Raw genomic sequence first — 27,475 nt, 5'->3', positions numbered from 1 at the left:
TTTACTAACCATCTAATTTGCTGTGCATTGCGAAAAACGAACATGTTTCTTTGACTTACCTTTTTTATGACGCTGAGAAATTATTGTAGGCAAGGGATTTCAAAATGGTCATTTTTAATTGATTTGGTGTGGTTGCACATAGAGAGATACAACTTCCTTTTCTATATCCACCTCTTTCCCCCACCCCTTTCTTGGTTAACATGATCTGTGTCCAATCATCTGCTCCCAGAATGAAAAAACAAAAACAAAAACAAAAAAATCAAAAAAGTGTGCAGCTCTTAGAATCGTTCTGAATGGGTTAGAGGGGTCTTTTCAGAACAGACTGGCCTCTGAAGGAATGATATATAGTTTCTGAAAGAGGAAAGACCGGTAACAGGGTTCCTGAATGGGAGTTATACAAGTGACTCAAGCTGGTCTCAGTGACAGCCACTCAAACCTACAACCCCACCCCCTTTTTATAACTGGTCCATACTTGACATTGCTCTAAAGCACTGTCCCCCAGTTTCACCACCACCCCCCAATTCTCCTCCACCAGTACTAACAGCAATAGTAGCAACAGCAGCTGTAGGGAGCGACAGTCGGAGACAGGCAGGGCTGTTGCCAGCAACCACAGAGATCGCCTCCTCCTCCTCCTCTACCTCCTCCTCCTCCTCCTCCTCCTCCTCCTCCTCCTCCTCCTCCTCCTCCTCCTCCTCCTCCTCCTCCTCCTCCTCACACTCTCACTGCACAGATTCCCAGTAACATTCGCGTCTAGCTCCAAATCCAGGACTCAGAGGCACGAGAGAAGAAGAGCATCAGTCAAGGACAGCAGGTATTTCATGTGGGACCGATGCACTTGTGCAGAGGCGATCTTGGCCGTTCCCTAGCTTGTCGGAGACCCAGGAGGCGGCCTTGGTAGTAAGCGCAGGACAGTGGGAGGAGTAAGAGGTACCCGAGAGGGGTGGTGGGTGGGGGGTGAGGGAAAGATGCTGAAGATGACTTTCCGGCTAAGGAAACCCAGGGCTTTCAGTCTCCGCTGCTGAGTAGCTAGCTAATTGTCTGGGTCTAGTGGCCTGCTGCAGCCTGTCTTTCTGTTTGCACGTCGCTTTCCATCTTTCAGACCCGAATTGGAAAGGGTTGGTTGTGTATTCTAGCAGGGGGGGTGGGGGGGTGAAAGTCAGCAGGAGGAGATGCTTTTACCAGAGTTCTGGAAGCTGCACGCCTCTGGGGAAGCCGAGCAGGGAAGGGAGGGAGCTATGCCTTGAACGGAGAGATGGTGTATTGGAAAAGACCCTGAGAGGTTAGTCTCAGTTCCTCTCTGGATTAAATATAATAAATAAATAAATAAATAAATAAATAAATAAATAAATAAATAAATAAATAGCAGTGCTTTGGCTTCAAAGGAGCGCCCAGCCTTTGCCTCCATCAGCCTACAGTAAGTTCAACTCAACATGATTCTGGGAAGGTTGGTGCGGGGGGCTGGGAAGGAAAGGGGGTGCTTCTAAATGGCTAGGAAAGTTAAGGAAAACAGAGCCCTGACATCTCCGAGGGGTGTTAAATCGCTTGCTGGTCCGCCTGGCATGTCCTAGTTAAATGGCTAATATCCGTTATTTGTAGCCTAGTTCTGTGCTCCTTTCCAAGATGCAGTAGGCGCCCTTCTGCCCCGCTGGTTTTAAGAAGCAATCTCGGTGGGTACTTGTGTTTAGAACTTAATGACTTCAGGAGTGGTCTCCTGAAAGTTCTATGGGGTGATGAGATTCCTAGAGACTGTCTTTTTTTTTTTTTATGCAATTGTCCAATTAGTTCATTGTTAATAAATGTGCTTCCAAGTGTATTTTGAGTCTGCAAAATAAAGTCTCGGCCAAACAAAAATCTTTGGTTTACATTACTGAATTAAAACAAATCTTACGTAGGTCTCCAGATAGCTGCTAGGCAACAGCTTAGGCGACACTGATAATATGATAAACATTCAAATTCTCCAGTGAGTGGAACTTGCAGGATTCCCCCAGGTCGGTTCTTACTACTGTGATTTTTCTATTTATAAAAGGTTCTCTTCTCTGAGGCTTCAAAATAGTGTTTTTACAGCCATGTCTTTACTTAAAATTAAGAAGCATTGTGTTCCTTCTAGAAACGAAGGCTTAAAAAACTTGAAAACCCTAACTTTAACTATTTGCTCAAATCACTGATCAACTTATTTCAGGGGAGGTAAAAACAGGCCTGCAAGAGTCAGTCCATTGTTAAGCAAAAAGCCGAATAACATGTCATTCAGTGTTCCTTCCAAGTTCTTAGAGAAACAAATACTGAATGTTTTCTATCTGATTGCTTAGAAATAATCCACATAAAAATGTTGTTACCTAACATGGTCCTCTTTTCAGATTTTATAATAAAGAAATGTTTAAGGTTTTTTAATGAAAAAAGAAAAAAAGAAAAGGAATTCTTCGAACTAAAACACACATATTTTAGACTTAGTTATAAGATCAATTAATAATATAGCCTATAATAAAAGTAAAATACTTTTCTCTAAGAAAGACACTAGAAAAATGTGCTGTTTGAAAGGGGATACATTATTTTAAACTTTTATATGTAGTCATAAATTTTAAAGGAAAAATAAGTATTAACTTATGAAATCAATAATATGAATTGCAAAGTAATTCTTAATTGTCTGATATTAAAGGAAACTCAACATAATATCCTATTATCTTGATTGTATATAGTATCACACTTGAATTGGTTAGACTTTCATGATTGATTTAAAATAAGGCATACACCGGATACAATCTTAAGTATTTTATCTGTTTATCTTGGGAAATCCAGATGTAAAGACCTGTTTAAGATTTTGTTGTTATTGGGACCAGAGCGATAGTACAGTGGTAAGGTGTTTGCCTTGCATGTGGCTGACCCAGTTATAAGCTGGGTTTGATCCCAGGTGTCCCATAAGGAGCCCCAAGTCAGGAGCGATTTCTCAGTGCATAGCAAGGAGTAATCCATGGGTGTCACCGGGTTTGGCACAAAACAAACAAAAACACTTTGTTATTATTGAAATTTTAAATTGTTTTGGTTTTTTCATATTAGACACACAAATGATTTCTCCACGTGAAAATCCTATATATAACTAAGTAAATCACTGGTTTAAATAGAACCCAGGGAATGATCTGTTATTTGAAAAAATAGATGAGAAAATAGGTGGATAAAAATTGAGAATTATAATGTATAAAGGTAATTAAAAAATGTAGACAGCAGTGGAAAAATATAACTGTGCTTAATAGGACGGACCTCGGTTTGATTCCCCAGCTTCCCATATGGTCCCCTAATCCAAGAGCAATTTCTGAGCACATAGCCAAAAGTAACCCCTGGGCATCACCAGGTGTGACCCCACCAAAAAACAAAACAAAAACAAAAACAAAAAAACCTAAAGCAGTTTTTAGAAACTAGAGTACATCATTATATAGACTTATTCAACTAACTAGAGAACATGACTGAAATAGTTATTTTATTAAATAGCAATTTGTCAGCATTGTTTTTCTTCTTTTGGGGGGCACACCCAACAGTGCTCATGGCTTACCCCTGGCTTTTCTAAAGTTTCTCAGGGGAACATATATGGTGTCAGGGTGCCTAACCTTTATCTGTTGCATATAAGCACCTTAGCCCTTCTCTCTCTTCAGTCCCAATATTTCTTTACAGTTTAAAAAAACTTAGTGAGTGAAACTGCCTTCTATGAAAATCTTTGCATTATACTTTAATTGTTCCAATTGACAAGCAGATCTTAATGTTAAGTCTGAATATATTTTTAAAATACTTTTGAAATAAAACAATTATTTTATGGTTTTAAATGTGTTGTGAACATGTTACAGATGTGAAATTAGACAAGTGATCTGTGATTGACACTTTTCCACGCACATTATTAAAAGGATGAATTGTTGCAGGACAAACTGGAGACAGCTATTGATTGCCCTTCTGCCTCCCTCAAATTTCCTTTTCAACTAATGGCTGATTTTGATTTGGAGGTTTGAAATGACAGTTGAAGAATCAACTTTCCAAAGTTTGGAGAGATGGTACAGGGGGGTAAGGGAAGTTCCTTGCACTTCCTTAGCCACCCTCATGTGTTGCAGTCTGAATCCTTTATCTAAGGCATCCCATATAGAACCCCCAGACTTAAAGGAATGATAGAGTGCAAAACCAATAGCAGATCTGAACATTTTTAGGTGTGGTGCTAAACAAAATCACAATAAAACTCCCCCCAAACACACAGATAGTTCTTATAAAATAACTATTGTTAGTCTCAGGAACAAAACTGTACAATGTGATACATGGCATGTAATACTCTAAAATATCATACTGTATGCATGATACTGTCAGAGTATTTTCTTAGGAATAATAGGCTAAGATTACCTTCCTAGAGAAAGCTGTAAGCAAAATTGGAAGAATGTCATTCATTGCCTCTCTCCCATCCATGTGTTATTTTTTTTTTTTGTCTCTTGTAAGAGGAACACAAAATCTGTTCTCAACTAAGAGACAACTGTTTGCCTTTGGCTATTAACAATGATATGAAATAAGTTCAGCAACTTGGTAGCTCCTGGTATTATTGTATGTAGAGTTGACTCATCACCCAATTCCAGAATAATTCTGAGTTATTTTGAATGGAATCATGACAGACAACTAGGTCAAGATTTTGAATATATCTTTTCATTTCAGGGAAAATAGAAGGGATACAATAATGTCTCCCATTTAACCTCATGGATATATTTAGTGAATGTGGGCTACAAATAAAGCCCAGGTGTAATTAGAGCTTACCACTTAATCAATAGGTGCTTCATTTTATTCACATGGTCTGCATGGATTGGATGCAGTGAATAGATGAACTTGGATCAGATGCAGTGAACTAATTATTTCATTAACTGTTTGATGGAGCATTTTTCATAATTCTTACCAATCACAAGAGAACTTTCTGATTAGCTGCTACTCAAGATAGGTAGGAACATCTCTACCCAAGATCCTAAACTGAATCCTAAATTTATTCCCAAGATCAAAATGGCAGGCATTTAGATGATGAGTTTGAGGAACTGTTGAAATAAAGCTTGGCTCATACTTACTAGGAAAAAAATAGATGAGAAAAGTTTAAAGATCAGGTGGATAAAAAATTGAAAATTAAAAAGAAAAATAAGTGTGGTGGCTCTCTGGTGTAGGAATCTGTTCAAATTCTTTATCCTCAGGGACTAAAAACTTTTTTCAGATGTGCATAGGGTTAGCCTGTTTAATGATATAGCTGACACTAAGTTTTTTGCTGACTAATATTTAGGTTTATTTTCTGGTCACCTTTTTTTAACTTACATTTTTTTCTGATGATAATCTTTTTTTACATAGTTTTGAGTGAAAAATGATTCAATGAAAATTAGGGGAACAAAGATAATGATGACGTAAAGATAAAACAGTATGTGAAGATATTATTGGCTCCTGCATAATCATTTTCTGATATTTTGCTAAGAAATCAAAGGCTTTAACTGGGGAAGGGAAAACCAGAATGACTCATTTAAGGAATAATTTGAAGTGTAACAGAGATTAACATGACTGTTCTCACTCATCTTCTTACATTGAAGAAAGATAACACTAACAAAGCATAAAGTGAAAAGAAAATCTGCTGAAAGCCTGGTAATATTTTAAGATTAGCCTTTCTTAGCATGCTAAATTAGAATAGCTAAAATTAAAATTAAAATTGTTATCTGAGTCAACAATTTCAAAGAAGGACCTGTTTTATGTAAAAAAATATACAGAGAATTTGCATTGCATTGTAAATTTTAAACACAATGTTCTTGATTCAAATTTTTTAATTGGAAATATGCCAGTAATAACAGCTCCAGTAATATAAAAGCTGTTACTTTTAAAGCTAGAATACAAATATCTACTCTTTTAAGAAAAGGTAATGTGGGCCGGAGAGATGGCATGAAAGTAAGGCATTTGCCTTGCATGCAGAAGGACAGTGGTTCAAATCCTGGCATCCATATGGTCCCCTGAGCCTACCAGGAGCAATTTCTGAGCATAGAGTCAAAAGTACCCCCTGAGCGCTGTCAGGTGTGATCCCAAAATCTCCCCAAAGTGAAAAGGTAATGTTGCCAGGCTATTGTTACATATGTTTACAATGAGAAAATTTGTAAAGACATCAGTTATATATTTTTTTCTGGTCTAGTGCCTTCTGGCACTGCTAAATTAATGACAGATCTGATTTTTAAGTGTTCACTTTTGATGTAATGCTTGAGTCTTTTTCCTTATAGTTATGACAATGATGAGCAGAATGTTTATTGAATGATTACTTGTTTGATGTTGATTGCCTATATAAAAATATCTTGCATACTAAGTCATGTCAATAATTTGCAAATGCACTAGACAGACATAGAATCCATGCTTTTAAGCAAAATGTTAAATGTGTACTATTATCTCTGGCTAATGATAATGCTCTCTAGCTTGTGTTATCTGTTTGTCTTCTTTGAGTTTCTTGTACTCTCTCTTTCTCTCTCCCTGTATATAGAATATGTAATATATATAAAGTTTCATTAACATCCAGAATCCCTAGTCCGTCATCAGTTTTACCTGATGATACATGTTTATCCTGTCAGATTCATGGCTGACCAGAATTCCCCACTTGCCCCAATAAGCTCCTACATTACCACTGCCATATGCGTTTTACATATGAGCAAGTATGCCTCAGGAGTTGGATGTAATTTGTTTTCTAAATTTATAAGGAAGCCCTCCTTTAATGTTAGTACTATAATCCTAAACCTCCAAGCAGCCATTAGACACTTGAATAGGACTAGAGAAAAAAGAAGTAATTAATCAGAATTGGAAAGTCAGTCTCCAGCATTGTATCACTTTCTTTTTACTTTATCTAAATAAAAAATGCATCATAGAGTTGACACAGTTGATAATAATGCATTCAGTTTTAGATAAGTGAGAGCTAAGTTAATTAAAAAAGAATAGAAAGAAAAAGAAAAAAAAAGAAAACGAAAATTAAGGAAAAAAAGCAGTGGCGACCAAATTTTGGAAAATTATTGTATATTTAGGGAAGTCATTAATTACAATTAATTACAATTAATTACATAAGCTTTAGTAAACTCTTGTTGCTATTATACTTGTGTGTTCCTATAGGGATGACAGCATTCCTATTTCACTATCAATAGGACCTTGAAATTGTACTTGACCTATGAAATAGTGCCAAGGATAAAATCCGTGGTTTCATGCTTGCAAAGCAGACAATTTACTAATAAGCTAGCCCCGGTCCTCAGAGTTTGTCCAGGAATTCAAAAACACTATTACTGATAATATTGTTTTTATGGAGCATATTCTCAGGTGTTAGGTTTCCTGGAAGAAAAAAGATAGAGGGGTGCCCACCCCTTTCAAAACAAACAAACACAAAACAATCTTGGTTATATAAGCCCAAACACTGATGTATCTGAAATTTGGTCAGATTAGTGTCCTCAAAGGGAATTGTAGAAGGATGATGCAGCAGGACCACCAGGGAAACAATAATTATGGGTGATGGATGCAGGAGACATGGCTTTGGCAAATTGGGTGCTAATCTGCTCTCTCCTCTTGAGATTTCCACCTTTCTGCTACTTTCCTGGTGTATCACTGATTTTTTTGTAGCTTGGTTTACATCTTCTTCTAGAAAAGAGTGACCTGTGGAGTTGGCCCTCTGCAAACATGATGAATTTCTCCACCACCTTTTTCAAAAACTGACATTTTTAGTTTATGAAATAAATTGGATTTTACCTTTTAAATACATATTCATTTCAATAACTCTTTAGATATTATAACAAAGTAGACCAGATTAATAAAAATATGACTTTTTAAATATAACATTTTATTAAATAATCATCTTAATGAAAATAATTCCATTTAATTATATCTTATCCACATTTGTCACTTTCAAAATATTTTATAACCAAAAGAAAATGGGGTGGAATAAGATGTGATTGATATTTATAAAATCTCTTTAGAGTTTTAACAACTGTATAATCTCAGTATTAAATTCCCTAGGAGATTAGTTGGTCTTTCCTTTATAATATAATCAATTTTTTAAATGATCTTAGCTTAGAAATTTTTGAGTTTTTTGGTTTTTGGATCACACCAGCAGTGCTCAGGGGCTACTCCTGGCTCTATGCTCTGGCAGGCTCAAGGACCATATGGGATGCCGGGATTTGAACCACCATTCTTCAGCATGCAAGGCAAATGCCCAATCTCCATGCTATCTCTCCAGCCTCAAGACATGTTTCAATTATTTTTGGTGATGATAATATGGATGAAGATACAGACAAATGACTTCACAAATCAGTCCTATGATTTGAGGATAATTTAAATATCTTCATTTATTTTTTAGGCACCATGATATTTAGATTAAAACAGTGTCCATGTTCATATTTAAATATGTACTACTTAGATTACCCTGAACAGATAATGTACATTATATGTCTTCAAATAACTTTTATTATCTTTATAGTGTTATAAATTATATGTCATATGATTTTATAGTGTCATATGATTTACCCATGCATTAAAATCGCTTATAACAAAAACACCTAGTACAAACTAAGAAGTATGAGCTATTATTTCCTAGTTATTTGGTATACTCTCAGATAAAGTCTATATGCCAGTAACAAAAATGTAAATAAAATTTGAATCTAAATATTTTTAAATTTTAGATTAAAATTAAATCTAAAGTATTTAAACCTAAATCTAAAAAATATTTAAGTAGACAACCATAAGGTATGTGATAAGTAGTTGATTTTATACCTATATTTTTATGATATTTTTACTTAATATTTACTCAAAAGTTTTTTATTGAAATAGTAAAGAATTGGTAACTATGCCAAAGAAAAAATTAGTACATTGAACTTTCCAAGAATGTTTATTGCAGATAAACTCTCATAAAATGTTGCTGCCTTATTGATTTTTATTGATTATTATTTGTTTGCAATATAAAGGATTTTCAGGGATATGGTTTTAAATTACTGTGTATGAATAACTGTAATTCCTCATACTATCAAGCCTCCTGAACTAAGGCTTTTCTTCACTATCTTCTACCACCAACTCTAATTTCTTTCCCCCCTCTAGTAATGGTCATATTCACCAAATCTGAGAGTTTATTTTGTGGTGATTGTTTATTTCTTTCTCCTCTGCTTTTTTTTTTTTTTTTCTGTGAGAGACAATGTCTGCATACAATACTTGGAGGTTTTTTTCTAAGACTATTGCTTTTGTTATGGATTCCATGAAAAACTTGGACAAATGTTTACCAAAATTCACACAGTTGATGATGGAGCTCACAAGTTTTTGGGAGATACAACATAGTGGAAACTGCACACTATCAGTAGAACCATTGTAATTTGTATTTCTTTGACAAAGGATCTGTTCATTTCTTCTCACCCTTTTTTGATGGGATTAGATGTTTGTTTTTTCTTGGAAATTTCTGTCAGTGCCTTGTGTATTTTGGGGATTAACCCTTATGTGATGGGTATTGGGTGAATAATTTCTCCCACTCAGTGGGTGGCTCTTCTATCTTGGACACTATTTCCTTTGAGGGGCAGAAGCTTCTCAGTTTATCTGTTTATCTCTGCTTCCCATTGTTTGGAGAGCGCTGTTTCCTCCTTAAAGATGCCTTTAGTCTAAATGTCATGGAGTTACCTACATGTTGTTTTATATACCTTATGGTTTCAGGTCTGATATCAAGGTCTTTAATCCAGTTGGATTTTTACCTTTGTATAAGGTGTTAGCTGGGGGTTTGAGGTTGGTTTTTTGCAAGTGGCTAACCAGTTGTGCCAACACCAATTCTTGAAGAGATTTTCCTTGCTCCCTTTAGGATTTCTTGCCCCTTTATCAAAAATTAGGTGATTGTATGTCTGGGAACATTCTCTGAGTACTCAAGCCTATATCTGTCTTTATTCCAATACTATGTTGATTTGATAACTATTGCTTTGCAATACAGATTTAAATTGGGGAAAGGATTGCCTTCCATATTCCTTTTCCCAAGGTTTGCTTTAACTATTCATGGGAGTTTACTGTTCCAAATAAATTTTAGAAGTGTTTGATCCACTTCTTTGAAGAATGTCCTAGGTATCTTTAGAGGGATCACATTAAATCTGTACAATGCTTTGTGGAGTATTGCCATTTTAATGTTTATCCTGCCAATCCATGAGCAGGCTATGTGTTTCCATTTCTATGTGTCCTCTCTTATTTTTGATGCAAGGTTTTATAATTTCCTTTGTATAGGTCCTTCACATCTTTAGTCAAGTTGACACCAAGATACTTGAGTTTGTGTGACACTAATGTGAATGGAGTTTTTTTCTTAATGTCAATTTCTTCCCTATCGTTATTGATGTATAAAATGACCATTGATTTTTGTGTGTTAATTTTGTAGCCAGCCACATTGCTACATGAAACTATTGTTTCTAGAAATTTTTTGTTAGAGTCTTTAGGGTTTTCTAAATATAGTATCATGTCATCTGCAAACAGTGAGAGTTTGGCTTCTTCCTTTCCTATATGGATGCCCTTGATATCCTTTTCTGCCTATTCGCTATTGCAAGTACTTCCAGTACTATGTTAAATAGGAGTGGTGAGAGATGACAGCCTTGTCATGTACCAGAATTTAGAAGAAAGGCATTTAGGTTTTCTCCGTTGAGGAAAATATTTGTTTGGTTTGTGGTAAATGGGATTAACTATATTAAGAAAGGTTCCTTTCATTCCCATCTTGCTGAGAGTTTTTTTTTTTTGTTTTGTTTTGTTTATTTGGGCTACACCTGTTTGACACTCAGGGGTTACTACTGGCTATGCACTCAGAAATTGCCCCTGGCTTTGGGGGACCATATGGGATGCCAAGGGATCCAACCATGGTCCCGTTGTAGGATAGTGCTTGCAAGGCAGAGAGACCATACCTCTAGTGCCATCTCTAATCCCTTTCTGAGTTTTTTTTTTTAACAAAAATGAATGTAATCCAAATGGCCAAAAGATAAAAAAGATACACATCACTAATCATCAGAGAGATGCAAGTCAAAACAACTATGAAGTACCATCACATGCCACAGAGATTGGCACACATCACAAAGAATGAGAATAAGCTTTGCTGGTGGGGATGCGGAGAGAAATTAACTCTTATTCACTCTAGGTGGGAATGCCTTCTTGTCCAACCTTTATGGAAAACGATATGGAGATTCCTCTAAAAACTGGAAATTGAGCTCCCATATGATCCAGCTATACCACTCCTAGGGATATACCCAAGGAACACAAAAATACAATTCAAAAATTCCTTCCTCTCACCTATATTTATTGCAACATTATTTACAATAGCCAGAGTCTAGAAACAACCAAGATGTTCTTCAGCAGATGAATGGCTAAAGAAACTGTGGTATACATATACACAGTGGAATATTATGCAGCTATCATGAGAGATGTCATGAAATTTTCCTATACATGGATATACTTTGAATTTATTATGCTGAGTGAAATAATACAGAGGGAGAGAGATAGGCACAGAATAGTCTCACTCATCTATGGGTTTTAAGAAAAATAAAAGACATTTTTGCAATAATTCTCACAAAGGATATTAGGTTTGGAAAGTCCAGCTCACAAGATGAAGCTCACCACAAAGAGTGGTGAGTACAGTTAGAGAATTAACTACACTGACAACTATCCTAACAATGTGAATGAATGAGGATAGTAGAAAGTCTTTCTCAAGTACAGGCAGGGGTGTGGAGAGGAGGGAGCTTTGGGACATTGGTAATTGGAATCTTGCATTGGTGAAGGTGGGTGTTATTTATATGACTGGAACCCAATTACAATCATATTTGTAATCCAGATGTTTAAATAAAGATATAAAATATAAAAGAGGGAAAAAAGAATAAATTTAATTGCACCTGATAGATGAGCTGGGTCCAAAGATCAAATCTGTGGTGTCACACTTGCAAAGCAGATAGTCTCCTATCAAGCTAGACCCAGTTTTCTTATTTTCTGCCTTTTAGTTTGCTTTCATTTTTCATTTTTCACATATAAGTAAAATGTTAGAGTTTCCTTTTCTTCACAACATGAATTTCTTCTAGCAACCTAAAACCATACCAGTGATTTTTAGTTAGTCTTCTTTGACTTTCTTGAGATATAATTACAGCTAAAAGCTACTTAATGTATAATATTATATTGCTTTTATCAATATTGTCTATTCCGCTTTATACTGATTCAGACTGTAGACATGTAACCTCTCTGGTGAGGAGTTTTATTGCTCATTTGATCAACTCCTTTTGAAAGTATATTAATGTGAAAACAGGCATATAGAGAGGTGCTATGAAAAATCATGGCAGGAACAGTAAAGGGAAAAACGGAACATCAAGTACAAAATTCCAGAGAGGTTGGACATTATTCAGCAACTAATTTTGGCAAGGTGGAGGATACAGCAAAATATATCTTCTTGTACTGTTAGCCAAAGAATTTCCTTTCTGTGCCCCCCCCCCCCAGAAAAAAAAACGGAAGTAACTACCAGTAGTTTCTGCCTCTATTCTTTTAATTTTTTACTTTTTTTTTTTTTTTTTTTTGGTTTTTGGATCACACAAGGCAGCGTCCAAGGGTTACTCCTGGCTATATACTCAGAAATAGCTCCTGGAAGGCTTGGGGGACCATATGGGATGCCAGGATTTGAACCACCATCCTCCTGCATGCCAGGCAAATGCCTTATCTCCATGCTATCTCTCCAGCCCCTCCGCCTCTCTTCTTTTCTTAGATAATGTTTTAATTAAAACATTCTAAGTAACATTCAACACCGATGGAAAAATAGTTCATTAAATTAGACTTATGTAAATATAAATTATATAAAATATATTCATGTATAATATCTAAAGTTTTGGACCACTGTGGCAGGGGTCAGGGCTTACTCCTGGCTCTATTTAGGGATCACTTCTGTTGGTTTTCCGGGAACAGTGTGGGGTACCTGGGATTGAACTCTGGTAAGCTTGGTTCAAGACAAGAACCCTATATGCTAAACTATCTTTCCAGCACCAGAATATAGTTATTAAAACTGTCATATTAAAAATAAAGAATTGGGGAGGTTGGAGAGGTAGTACAGAGCTAAGGTGCACCTGCTTGGGTGAGTTTTCACTCAAACCCCAACTTCTATCTGGATGTCCAAACATTCTCATCTCAGAAGGTTGTAGCTATACAACAAAATATGTGTAACTCCATCACAGGGTCCCAGTTCCGCACCAGTCTAAAGGCCCTTTGGCTAAGTGTCTTCTGGATTGGCTTTCAGGGCAAAGAAAACTGCACAGGTGTCCTGCGCTCTAAAATTGCATGACTTAATCACTGAGGTGCACTGTCAGGCATTGAGTTTGGTTAAGGAAGGAAGATCAGTTTGGGTAAACAATCTTCTGTGCTTCTCAAGATTTGACTGAAAGATAAAGACAGGAGGAAACAAATATGAGCAAGGAGATCGGCACAAGATAAACTGTTGTTCTTTTGAAAGCAGGCATAGAGGGAAATTAATGAAGGTGATGAAAAAGAACAGAAATCCTGTTACATGAGGTTGAGAAAAGATTTACACCCATTTGCCCTCTCCATCTGCAGAAGTGTTTTCACTGTAGAACAAATTCTGTTGCTGACCATGAGGAGCTGGGAATTGTACACATGAAAAAATTCTGGTTCCAAGAGAGATGAATCATGGTGAATTAAAAATAAAAGTACAGTTATTGAGCAAAAATTTTCATTCTGTGAAAAACATAACTGCTGCATTGCCCCCCACCCCCTTTACCTTTGTATTCTGTGATTGTTCAATTTGTTGCAGTCTTTAAAGATTAGGGAAAAATGCAAGCACTTAATGTTGCTAAGTAACTTCCCTCTCATTAGCAGTTGCACATAAACAACTTGTAACTTCCCCACACTTGTCCCAAATTACTAGAATTGAGACAGAGCTTAGGAGACGATGAGTCACTTTGCTATTCGGTAGATCTTAATAAGAGTTCTGATCACCAGGATGGGTGCTGTATTATTATATAATGGTATTTGTCACATCATATGTCAGAACTTTCTGTTTGCCAAAAAAAAAAGTGATTTCCTGTCACACATAAAGAAAGGATAGCCTAAAAGTTTTTCAGGGGAGGATTATTGTTTTGTTTGGGGTTCTGATTTTGAAATACTCTCTCCAAATTCCTCTAAGCAACATAAATAACATGTAAATGGTGAGGTAAGGTTTTAGAATTTGAATTGAAATGTTCTTAATACTTTTATCACTTGAATTATGCTCATAACTATTTGATGGTATATTTAATTCTTAAATAGACATATTATAATTATAAGATCCCTTTTACAAAATGGCCCAACATAATGAAATGATCTTGAGGTGATTGTAATAGTCGCACTTATTGTTCTACATGAAGCAGTACGCTTTAATTTTTGAAATTGGTAACTGAGTAAAAAGAAAGCTAGAAAAAGAAAACAAACTTCTGTTATATGTGATGAATCTGTTGATAATGTATGAGGGTACCAAACTGCTGAAAATTACTTGAACACTAAGAAGTCTCTGATTTACAGCCTTAGGGCATTATTCTTGAGCCTTACTGACAGTGAGCATCCAGTGTAAAAAGAAAGTGCCCTCTCATCATATTCTTTAACATATAATTTGCAGATCGGAATAAAAAAGCATTTAGATTGCATTGAGAACTAAGGAAACATTGTGCAGCAAGTGCTAATATGGAAGTGAAGTCAAGTAAATGAAAAGAAAGCTTTCCTTTTCTAAACATTATGTAAAGGCAAATAGTTTTCTATTTTAAGGATATCAAGTTCTTCAGATGCAAATGTGTTTTAGAATCTCAAGGAGTGGGATTTAGTAAAAACTTCTCTGACTTCATTTAATCATAGAATCCCTCCTTCTGGGAGTAGCTATTAATATCTCTGAAAACCCCAGAGCATAATTTATTGGTCTATTGGTGTTTAGTTATTCATATAAAGTTTTTTATTGTACATTTGACATCTACCAGCAGAAATGCAAGTTCTAGAAAGGAAAATTATGAGTAGAATGAAATACTCATATTTATTTGTTTCTAATTTCAGATTAAAAGAAAACACCTACCAGTAAAAATTGAAATACCATATATCACATATGATAATAGAAGTACATAGTGAATATATGTTAAATGAGATGAAGACAGCAATAAACTAAGAAATCAATCAGTTAATTTACGGAAAGCTTAAGTGGAGTTTGAGGATAAAACAAGAATTTACTTAAACAATACAATAGTAGGATCTGGAGTAATAGTACAGCAGGTAGGCTACAACCAAACTTTTGATATATGGAACTATAAAGGGTCATCCAAAATGGCCTGAAGTAAACCCTGAACATAGAGCTAGGAGTAAGCATCCAAACGTCACCTTGTATGTCCCTCAAACCAAAATAAAAAAAAAATGAATAAATAGGTATATTAGAAATAATATCAAAATATATAATATATAAAATATATAATACACATACATGTATACATATATAATTAATATATATTAAATTTGCAATTTATAATATAAAGTATATAGTATATGAATACATATTTTATATATGTAGTGCTTTTACTAGCATATATATATATATATGTATGTATGTGTAATGTATTCTTTTTCTCTGGTAAAAATATTTATACCCTTTAAACTTAACTTTTGGGGGGGGTCATATCTAGGGAAGCTATTCCTTGTTTTGTACTCAGATTTTTCTCAGGTGTCTGTAATATGGGATGGAACCAGACCGCCTTCATACAAAGTATGTTTCAGCCTGTTCGAATTTCAATGAGTTGGGATTTAGCAAAACTTCTATGATTTTACTTAATCATAGAATCCTGCCATCTGAAAAGCCCAGAACAAAATTTCTCTTTGGTCCTCTCAAACATAAGTCTTGAGTGAGTCATTAGTTACCCGAATAAAGACATCATGGTAGAAAATTTGGAAACATAGAAAGTAAGTGGGAGATATTCTGATAGATCATTTCAGAATAATGCCTGGTGAAATGTAAAGTAATAATAAATAAGACTCCCTAGGGTTGGAGCTGGAGTGACAGCACAGCAGTAGGGCATTGGTCTTGTACGCAGCAGATCCAGAATGAACCTGTTTTGGTCCCTGGTGTCCCATATGGTCCCCCTAGCCAGGAGAGATTACTGAGCACATAGCCAGGAGTAGCCCCTAAGTGCCACTGGGTGTGGCCCAGACCCCCCAAAAAAGAATTCCTGGCTAAATAACATCAATATAGGATTTTTTTATGGATTTGATATGAGTACATTTAAATAAGTGGGCTTGTACAGAATAAAAATGAGCAGTTACAGAGGAGATAAACAGAAATGTGTTTTATTCTAAAGAGTGTAAGGAAAAGTGTTTTATAAGAAAGACAAAGTAGTTATCACTGTTGGATATTGCTAAGAGGTTGACTAAGGTGAAGAATGAAAACTATCCCCTCGATTAGAAAACAGACAGTTCATTGGTGATCGGAGTTGGAGTTGATGGCATATTCTTGGCATTAGAGTGAAACTCAGTTGAAAATATAACTGAGATAGAGTGAAGGAAATTGAAAGAAAACCTACTTCTAAGAGTTTGTTTTTGAAGCTTTAAAGAAATAGGTGTGCTTTTGAACAATAATAAATTTGAAGGATTTATTTACTTTTCTGGTATAGTAGCTTTTGTTTTTATTGTTTTTTATTATTATTAATTTTGCCTCACACTATCTGTCCTCAGGGATTACTCCTGGGTCTACCATCGGAGATTACTCATGGTGGTCTTAGGGGACCCTATTAGATGCTGGGGGAAAAACAGGGCTTGATACATTATGAGGCAAGCACCATTCTTACTGTAGTATCTCTGCAGCCCTAAATATTTTTGTCTGTTTTGGTTTTGGGGGCACACCTGGCAGTCTGTAAGCTTACTACTGCTCTATACACAGAATTTACTTCTATGGGCTCAAAATACCATAATATAGGAGTTTCAAAATGTTTGTTTCAATGTCTATAATAATTGGAGAATAATTAAACATATAGATGAGAAGGGGTATTTGAAAGATACAAACCAAGAGAATGGAGCAAGAGAAATCTTTAAAAACTGAGCACATCCTTGTAATATCTGTGGGGTGGAGGGGCAGGTTTGATTCCAGATTCTATATGGTCTCCTGAGCACTACCTGGATAGCCCCTATATCATAACAAAACAAAAATAAAGCCAATAAAGGCTAAAATGATGGTATGAATTAATATCGGCAAAATGTTCATCCTTTAAATAAAGAAAGGAAAACAAAAAGTTATCTGAATAAGATATAGGACATTCTAAATGTTAAGTCAAGGAAACCAGAGAGTTTATAGTAAAATTTGTTCAAGTAGAAAAAGTTGTTTGTTTGCTTGTTTGTTTGTAGGAATCATTAATGAATCTTTTACGATTAAACAATTTGTGTGGGCCTGAAGAGGGATGAGGGTCAATAGTTATTTCTTTACAGAATGCACAATTTGCCCCCAAGTGTGAATGTGACAATATTCACCTGAGTGTAAAGTGGCAGAATTTATCCAGTATGTCAATGCAATTGTAATTCACTTAGCTTTTCGTGATACAATCCACTACTACCTGAGCAGAGATAATCACTTCTAAAACTCCTGATTTAGACACTGGTTGATAATGTTCCTTTATATTTCCTGTCCTTAGTAGTAAATTGGGTTGGTTGTAAATTATATAATAGATATTTCCCTGGCCATTATATTATGCTTGTCATTCTATCTATTTCCAAGCTAAATTTGGCTAATTACTCAATTCTGGGTCTTGAACTTTTACTACTTTCAACTTTAGTTATTAAAAAATAAAATTATTTCATTATTATTTTTCATTTTTTATTTAAAAATATTTACTCCCATCTTCTCTTTCATCAGGGTTGCTTTAACTATTCGTGGGTATTTATTGTTCCAAATAAATTTCAGAAATGTTTGATTCACTTCTTTGAAGAATTTCATGGGTATTCTTAGAGGAATTGCATTAAATGTGTACAGTGCTTTGGGGAACATTGACATTTTAATGATGTTTATCCTCCCATATATGAACAGGGTTTGTGTCTTCATTTCTTTGTGTTGTCTTTTATTTCTTGAAGTAGTGTTTTGTAGCTTTCTTTGTATAGATCCTTCGCCTCTTTAGTTAGGTTAAACTGGTGAATGGGGGGGGGTTCTTTTTTTTATATATATAACTGAAACACAACTACAAACATGTTTGTAATCATGGTGCTTAAATAAAGATATCATTAAAAATATTTACTTTATCTAAGCAATGTGATTACAATGTTGTAATTGTAAGTTAGCATTTTTTTCCACAGATGCAAAGTTGCTCATGATTGAGTTTCAATCATTCAATGTACAACAAACACCCTTCATCCTTCCTGCCATCAAAGTCCCCACTTTTCCCCTATCCATTCCCCACTGCCTGCCTATGGGTCAGATGTTTTTATTCTTTCTCCCTCTCTCTCTCTGTCATTCTCTCTTTTTCTTTCCTTCTTTCTTTCTTTCTTTCTTTCTTTCTTTCTTTCTTTCTTTCTTTCTTTCTTTCTTTCTTTCTTTCTTTCTTTCTTTCTTTCTTTCTTTCTTTCTTTCTTTCTTTCTTCTTCTTTCTTTCTTTCTTTCTTTCTTTCTTTCTTTCTTTCTTTCTTTCTTTCTTTCCTTCCTTCCTTCCTTCCTTCCTTCCTTCCTTCCTTCCTTCCTTCCTTCCTTCCTTCCTTCCTTCCTTCCTTCCTTCCTTCCTCCTTCCTTCCTTCCTTCCTTCCTTCCTTCCTTCCTTCCTTCCTTCCTTCCTTCCTTCCTTCCTTCCTTCCCTCCCTCCCTCCCTCCCTCCCTCCCTCCCTCCCTCCCTCCCTCCCTCCTCTCTCTCTCTCTCTCTCTCTCTTTCTTTCTTTCTTTCTTTCTTTCTTTCTTTCTTTCTTTCTTTCTTTCTTTCTTTCTTTCTTTCTTTCTTTCTTTCTTTCTTTCTTTCTTTCCTCTTTTTCTCTTGGCTCTGCCTTTCTCATTCTCATTTACAAATCCAGAATTACAAATGATCCTTTCTCCATCAACCCCTGTATCTAGGCTTGCTTTCATTTCTTCCATTTTCTTTTTTAATACGTGTCACCATGTTATCCAGACAAAACCTAGTATAGAAGAACTTAAGTAACTCCATTGTTCAACTCTATTTCTCTTATTTTCATTTTACAGCTGGAAAAATCCTCATCCTTTCACAATTGAGGGATCTGCTTTGTATTTTTTTTCTCTTTTTTTATTTGAGTTATTACATGTTATTGAAAATAACAACACCATGAAAATTTATGTTATAAATTTTTGATTTCCTGTGTGTATATATATATATATATATATGTGTGTGTGTGTGTGTGTGTGTGTGTGTGTGTGTGTGTGTGTGTGTGTGTGTGTGTGTGTATACATATATATTTCCATGGCCATTTTTAGCCTTGTCACACCTGAACTATACCCCAAGCAAAGAAAGACTTGGGTTTCTTACACCTTTCTTTTGGGGGAATCTTTTTTTTACATAATTATTTAAATTTTGATTTTAATGTGATGTTTTCAATAGTTACTTCAGTCCTTTAATCTTCTGCTTTTCTCTCCCACCTTGATGCATAGCGGGTTCTTTATCTCAAGACTTTATTATAACTATTCCCTTATAAGCCTTTCTTTTTTTTTTACCTTAAACTAAGTAAAAACTTGTTTAGTACTCCTCAAAATCCCTGAATATTTCTTATCTTCTTTCTGATTCTTTATTTTCCTAGTGTTTAAAGCTGTCGATGGTAAAAAAATAAATAAATAAAAAAAAACACAAATGAGTAATGTTTGAAAATTTCTCTTTCTTGGGGTTCCATAGTTATTAGAAGGATTAAGATGCTTTCCTCACCAATCACTAACCAAATTAGATTCCCTGGCACTACCTTAAGGCATTCCTGAGTACAGTGCAAGCAATAAATCTGAAGTACATCAAGGATTTTTCCCAAAACAAACCATATAAAATATGAAAGACGAACATATTTCTCTTGAAAAATAAGTCAATTGCCACATAAAACATTTTCTTTGCTCAGTAACAAGTTTATCATTTAGGTGACTGTTAGAACTATAACTAATCTTATCTTTTCTTCTCTTGAATAGTCTGTTTCTTCTTTGTCTACTTTATTAATATTATACTACTTCAAAATTCATGTTTTCTTTTAAGTTCTCATCTTTGATATATAATAGCAATAGCTCATTTAAGAAACAACATTCAGTCATATTACTATGCTTTGAGAAATACCTTTGTGCACTTCTGACTGTGCTCAGTGGCCATTCTTGGTACATACTTGGGAGTGACTCCTGGTGTTGCTCAGGTATTCTGTGGTGCTGAGGCTTGAACCTGGAGTCCCAGTATGAAAAACATTTTCTCCAGGCTTGTGAATAATTTTTCTGGACTTGAGAGATTCTTCTTAACCTATTTTATGGAGTACTTAGAAACTTCTATCTCCAGTATGTCTCAGTTGGATTTAGGCACTGGCTTTAATTATGACATGATCTGTGAATTAATTATAGAAATTCAGATGTGAATACAAATATAAGAAAATAAAAGCAGCAAGGGGCTTTGATCGGTGGCAAAACATTTGTCTTGGATATGTGAAGTCATGGGTTCAATGGGGAGGGACTTTGAGAGAGAAAAAGAGAGAGAGTAAGAGAGAGAGGAGAGATAAAAAGAGAAAAAGAAGATATGGGGACACAAGGGGAGTGCAAGGAGGGAGAGGGTAGTTTATGACAGGAGACAAAGGCAAGAGGCGAGAGGAGGAAGCTGCGGTGAAGGAAGAAAACAAATTGGAAATATTAGAGTTATTTTCAGTATACAAGAAGTAGAAATATAGAAACTTTGAAGGCTTATTAAAAAAAGCTGAAACCTAAGAGTATAATTATTTAAAAAGAATTTAAAATAATCTATTTTTCTAAATCAAACTACTGTCCCCCCCCCACCAGCTTATATAAATTATTTAACTTTCTTGTCACAATCACATCAGGAAAAATAATATTTTAACCAAATCAAATGCTGCATAAAATGTGAAAAAATGTGATGGAAGGTCTAATTTTTCCTGGTAGGAGTTACAGTTTTAATTCATTAGTGTCCTAGAAGCAGATATCAACAGATGAAATAAGAGGAAACAGTTTGAAAATGGATACTTGACTTATCAGACATTAATTTCAAATGCAATTGACCATTGTGGCATATTACTCTACTTTTCAAATGTGTATTTTTAAATGATATTTAAATTTAAAATTTAAATTAAATTTAATTTAATTTATAACTTTACTAAGTATAAAATGAGATTATTGCCAGATCAACATTTAAATGTTTAAATGTTTAATAATTCTATAGAATTGTTTCTGAATAATCTAAGCATTGTCAGCTATGATATAATAAAAGAAAAGCCATGCTAATTCAAAAATATTGTAATATGTGCCTTTGTATATACAATGTCATATTTCACAAAGAAATATGAAAAGGTAATAATATGAAGGGTCAAACATTAAGAAATTATGATTAGATGTATTTGTTTTTGTTGTGGTTTTTTTTTGTTTGTTTTTTTGTTTTTTTGGGGGTCACACCCGGCGGTGCTCGAGGGTTACTCTTGACTGTCTGCTCAGAAATAGCTCCTGGCAGGCACGGGGGACCATATGGGACACCAGGATTCGAACCAACCACCTTTGGTCCTGGATCCACTGCTTGCAGGGCAAACGCCACTGTGCTATCTCTCCGGGCCCAGATGTATTTAATAAAATAATCCCTATCCTAATTTACTATGTATTCTTTTTTATATATTTTTATGTGTTCTTTCGTGTATGTGTGTGTGTGTGTGTGTGTGTGTGTGTGTGTGTGTGTGTGTGTGTGTGTGTGTGTGTGTGCGCGCGCGCATGCCATGCTCAGCAGAGCTCAGATCTTACTGGTTCTGTAATCAGAGAATCATTGCTGTTCATGCTCAGGAGATTATTAGAGTTGCCTGGCATCGAATCTAGCAAGGCTATATGCAAGGTAACCATATCATCGATTATTTCTCTGGCCTCCCTGTTTTGTATTGTCCTTCCTTATTTCATGTTTCAGACCTCATGAAGGATAATAATATGTATCTAAGGTTACTCCAGACCAAATGAGTTTCAGCGGTGGGGAGAGTGAATAGCTAATTATCAGTTTCAAGAAATTATTTCATTAGTCATTCCAAGTTGATAATCATGAAGGTCAAGTTTCTCTCTGACTTGTATTATGATGTGAACCTTCCACAAACTCAATGATTTTTGTTTTTATAAGTTGAAGATAAAACTTTCTGTCCTTTATCAAAACTCATTTCCTTTCAGATTCCACTTCTTATTGTCAGGAGATTAAGAGCAAACTCTTCCTGAAGAGTACTTTCTTGGAGAGCCAGCAAAATATCTGAGGCCTGTTTTTACTCAAGAATATGTATTCTCTGCTTGCTGCTAAGCATTTATACTTCTTAAATGAATACTGGTACCCTTCCACCCTCATTTTTTAATTCCAAAAGCTACCACTTTACTTTTCTGAGGAACAATCTTTCCATTAGTACATTTTTGGCTGAAGATGAAAACTAAGAGCACCTTTTGTTTAGCACTAATTATTCTTCCCATTAGTAAATTTTTGGCTGAAGATTAAAACTAAGAGTGCCTTTTGTTTAACAGTAGTTATTCTAGAGGCAGTGCGCGTGCGCGCGCGCACACACACACACACACACACACACACACACACACACACACATACACACACACACACAGTGGGGGAGAGTTGACAATTAAGTTCTTCCCAAGGTACTTTTTAATTCAATTTTGACTCTTGATATATGTTAATTTTGTGTTCAGTGTTATTCTTTATTTGGTGTATTATTGGGGTCTAGAAACACAAAAAATGTTTTCTGAATTCATAAATGGTAGTTGTGACTTTGTTTAAAAGCATTTAATTTACTAGCAAGACCATTTTTAAATAGCATGGGAGACCATGCTATTGTAGCATTATATTATATTATTATATTATAGCATTATATTATATTATAGCTATATAGATGTATTGATTTGCAATATCAACTTTCTTCTACTTTGAAGGTAGAAGTGATTTTCTTTTTCTTTTTTTTTTAATTTATTTTTTTTGTTTTTGAGACAATGACCTATAACTCCTTCCTTCACCTTGAGGGATCACTTCTGGAGGTACTAGGGAACAATATGCAGAGTTGGAAATCAAACCTAGATCAGTTATTTGCAAGGTAAGTGCCCTACCTTTGCACTGTTACTGCTTCAGATGCTGTAGGAGTTATTTTCTAAGGAGAGTTTAGAGTAACACTTGAAATTTTGTTGGTATGATGAAACACAAATATCTGAAGTTATGTCTGTGAGACTTGAAGAATATTACTGAAACAAAAAAAATAACTACCATGCTGGGATATTTCCTGCAATACTCCCTCTGCAATCTCATTAGTGACAGAAAAATCAGAATTCCGTATGTGTATGTGGCTCTCTGCTAGGATTCTAGCATTCTAGCATTCTAGAATTCTAGCATTCAAGAATCCTTTCACATGGATCCGGGTAGAGCTTTCAAATATAGTGCTGTTTTGAATAAAACAAAGAATCAGGAAACTTATACTTACATTCCTAATCTTGTTTCTATTGTTTATAAGGTTATTTCCTAAGATAATGGTAAACGAAAGTGAAAATCAAATATAGATGAGTCATAGTTCTAATTATTACCCATATTAAAAAAAACTGAGCTTAAAGTCAGTTTAGAGCATTATAGACTCATGGTAATTTCCTGTATAAAATCAAATCTATCAGCACCTACAATTCATGAATTCCTCTTTGTATCAGATCATCATATCCAAAGAGTGGAAACTATAGAGTCTTCTTAAATGTCTTACAATGACTGAGCCTAGTAAATCTCTAAAAGGCAAGCAAATATTAGTTACTAACCCTTATTAACTAATAATCCCCCCCTATTTCAATATTTAAATAAGGTATTTGTGGCATGGAAGATATCTCAAAGGGGTTGAGTGTGAGTTTTTTATGCAGGGGCCAAGATTGATTCCAGCTCTAGTGTAGCTCTGATGGCCTTTGAGCACTTTGGGGGGTTAGATCTAGTGCTTTCAATCAGTGCCATACCTGAATTGTACCAAGTAATTGGGATAGTCACTAAAATGTTAAACTCACATTGTAAGGTCATTTTTCCCCCTCTGGAAGTGGTTCCTAGCATAATTCAGGAGTTTATCCTAAATAAGGGAGTTAGCCACGATTTTCCTGTAAACAAATTAGTAACCAACTACATTGAAAAGATAGCTTCAAAACTTAGAGTAGCTAATTTTATTTTCACACAGAGGAAATAGAAAAGGCCCAACATTTTAGGATTACAAAGAAACTAGTGAAGAACAGAGAGATATTAATAACATTATGATAAAAAGGTTCAGCGACCTCCTGACACTTATCTCTATTGTCTATGGATATTTTTATCATACTATTTATTGTTTCTCACAAATGAGTAAGATTATTCTATGTCTATCCCTTTTCCTCTGACTTACTTCACTCAGCATAATAATCATCCGTGGATAAGAAAATTAATAACTTCACTTTTATCAATGACTGCGTAGTATTCCATTGTGTATATGTACCACAGATTCTTTACCCATTTATCTGTTTTCAGTACCTGGGTTGATTCCAGAGTCTGGCTATTGCAAATAGTACTGCAATGCACATAGATGTGAAGAGGTTTGTGTTCCTGGGGTCTATTCCTATACGTGGTATGACTGGATCATATGGTAGCACAAAGAGTGGTGAATGCAGATAGAGTATAGTGGGGTCCAATGTTACAATGATCATTAGAACTGATCACTCTGGACAAGAACATGGTGCTAAAAGTGGAGAAAGTGACATGCAACAAACCTCACTATTAACAATAATACAAAACACGTGTCAAAAAGGAGAGAGGGAGAGTGAAAGAAAGAAAGAGAAAATAAAAAAGAGAAAGAGAGAGAACTTGCCTTTTCTAGGGACAGGCCAAAGTAGGGATGAAGAATGAGAGGGAAAAGGAGACATCAGTGGGTGGGGGGCACTGATGAAGAGTGTTGTACATTCTATGAATGGAACATAACAATAAACAATTTTTAACCATGGTCTTTAAATAAAAGTAAAAAAATGATTCTGGGAATTTAAACAGAGACATTAAATCTATTTATTCTAGATTAAATCTAAGATAACTAACTTTGCAGCCTCAGTGACACCCCTATCAATTACCTTATCTATTGTATTTTGCCATATACTGATATAGCTATACTAATTTGATTTTAAAGTTTATTAATGGCTTATAAGTTATCAAATAATTTTAACTTTTAATTTCAGTATTTGCCATTTCTGAAGATTATTACACTGCACACCAACTCTGGGCACCATATTATATATAAGACTTAGTTTTATTTCTTTTCATTCAAGCCATCCAAAAGAAATTAATGATTCCATTTGTAGACAATTGAAAAACAATACAAATAAAAAACATATATAAATTCTTTTCCAGTGATTTTATCAATGGATATTGTTTATATTAATAACCATGTATTCAATTTAGCAATTTTATTTGAAATACAAACTTTGTGCTAGGTTCTGTGGTAGACATTTGAAATGGAATATAAAATAGTAGGTTTAAAAACATATCTTTGGATGAGATAGAAAGTATCACTCAAATACATATTATGTAAGCACTATAAAGAAAATTCAGGAAGGAAAATAGGGAAGTGATCAGAATGTTTGCTTAAATCATGTTTATTTAAGATTTATTTTAAAAAAGATAGTTTACTGTTCTGTTTTGTGTACATCTTAAATGCCTTTAAGATATCAAAAATAATTTAATGTGATCCCTCTAAAGCAATGGTCCTCAAACTATGGCCCGTGGGCCACATATTGTATTTATTCCCATTTTGTTTCTTCACTTCTAAATAAGATATATGCAGTGTGAATAGAAATTTGTTCATAATTTTTGTTTTTACTATAATCTGGCCCTCCAACAGTCTGAAGGACAGTGAACTGGCCCCCTGTTTAAAAAGTTTGAGGACCCCTGCAAAGATACCCATGACATTCTTCAAAGAAGTGCATCAGGCACTTTTAAAATTCATTTGGAATAATAAACATCCTAGAATAGCTAAAGCAACCACTGGAAAAAAGAATATGGGAGTTATTACTTTTACCAACTTTAAACTTTACTACAAAGCAATAGTTATCAAAATAGCATGGTATTGGAATAAAGACAGGCCCTCAGATCAGTGGAATAGGCTTGAATACTCAGAGAATGTTCCCCAGACATACAATCACCTAATTTTTGATAAAGGAGGAAGAAATCCTAAGTGGAGCAAAGAAAGCCTCTTCAACAAGTGGTGTTGGCACAAATGACTAGCCACTTGCAAAACATTGAACTTAGACCCCCAGTTAACATCATGTACAAAGGTAAAATCCAAATGGATTAAAGACCTCGATATCAGACCTGAAACCATAAGATATATAGAACAACACAAAAGCAAAAAACTCCAGGACATTGAGACTACAGGCATCTTCAAGGAGGAAACTGCACTCTCCAAGCAAGTGAAAGCAGAGATTAACAGAGGGGAATATAATAAACTGAGAAGCTTCTGCACCTCAAAGAAAATAGTGCCCAGGATATAAGAGCCACCCACTGAGTGGGAGAAACTATTCACCCAATACCCATCAGATAAGGGGCTAATCTCCAAAATATAGAAGGCACTGACAGAACTTTACAAGAAAAAATATAATCCCATCAAAAAATGGAGAGAAGAAATGGACAAACACTTTGACAAAGAAGAAATACAAATTGCCAAAAAGACACATGAAAAAATGCTCCACATCACTAATCATCAGGGAGATGCATATAAAAACAACTATGAGGTACCACCTCACACCACAGAGATTGGCACACATCACAAAGAATGAGAACAGTGTTGTGGGGATGTGGAGAGAAAGGAACTCGTATCCACTGGGAATGCCGTCTAGTCCAATCTTTATAGAAAGTGATATGGATATTCCTCCAAAAACTGGAAATCGAGCTCCCATACGACCCAGGTATACCACTCCTAGGAATATACCTTAGGAACAAAAAAATACAATACAAAAATCTCTTCCTTACACCTATATTTATTGCAGCACTATTTACCATAGCAAGACTCTGGAAACAACCAAGATGCCCTTCAACAGATGAATGGCTAAAGAAACTGTGGTCTATATACACAATGGAATATTATGCAAAAATAAAGTCATAAAATTTTCCTTTACTTGGATGTACATGGAATCTATTATGCTGAGTGAAATATGTCAGAGAGAGAAAGAAAAATGCAGAATGGCTCCACTCATCTATGGGTTTTAAGAAAAATGAAAGACATTCTTGCAATAATCATTTTCAGACACAAAAGAGTGAAGGGCTGGAAGTTCCAATTCACCTCATTAAGC

The 27,475-nt window shown here is 35.0% G+C and overlaps 1 protein-coding gene across 1 annotated transcript in view; it reads left to right on the top strand.

Annotated features, from left to right (window-relative positions):
* The first annotated feature begins 725 nt into the window (after window positions 1-725).
* Window positions 726-27,475, top strand: part of DGKB (diacylglycerol kinase beta) — a 754,568-nt gene continuing 727,818 nt past the window's right edge. Inside the window, exon 1 of the mRNA XM_049785694.1 lies at window positions 726-811. The gene's annotated coding sequence lies outside the window, so the exon portion shown is untranslated. The remainder of the gene's footprint in view (window positions 812-27,475) is intronic.

The sequence above is a fragment of the Suncus etruscus genome, chromosome 13, assembly GCF_024139225.1.
Source record: "Suncus etruscus isolate mSunEtr1 chromosome 13, mSunEtr1.pri.cur, whole genome shotgun sequence".
NCBI classification, from domain to species: Eukaryota; Metazoa; Chordata; class Mammalia; order Eulipotyphla; family Soricidae; genus Suncus; species Suncus etruscus.
The sequence above is the reverse complement of the archived record's forward strand: the minus strand, read 5'-3'. Positions and strand labels throughout refer to the sequence as shown.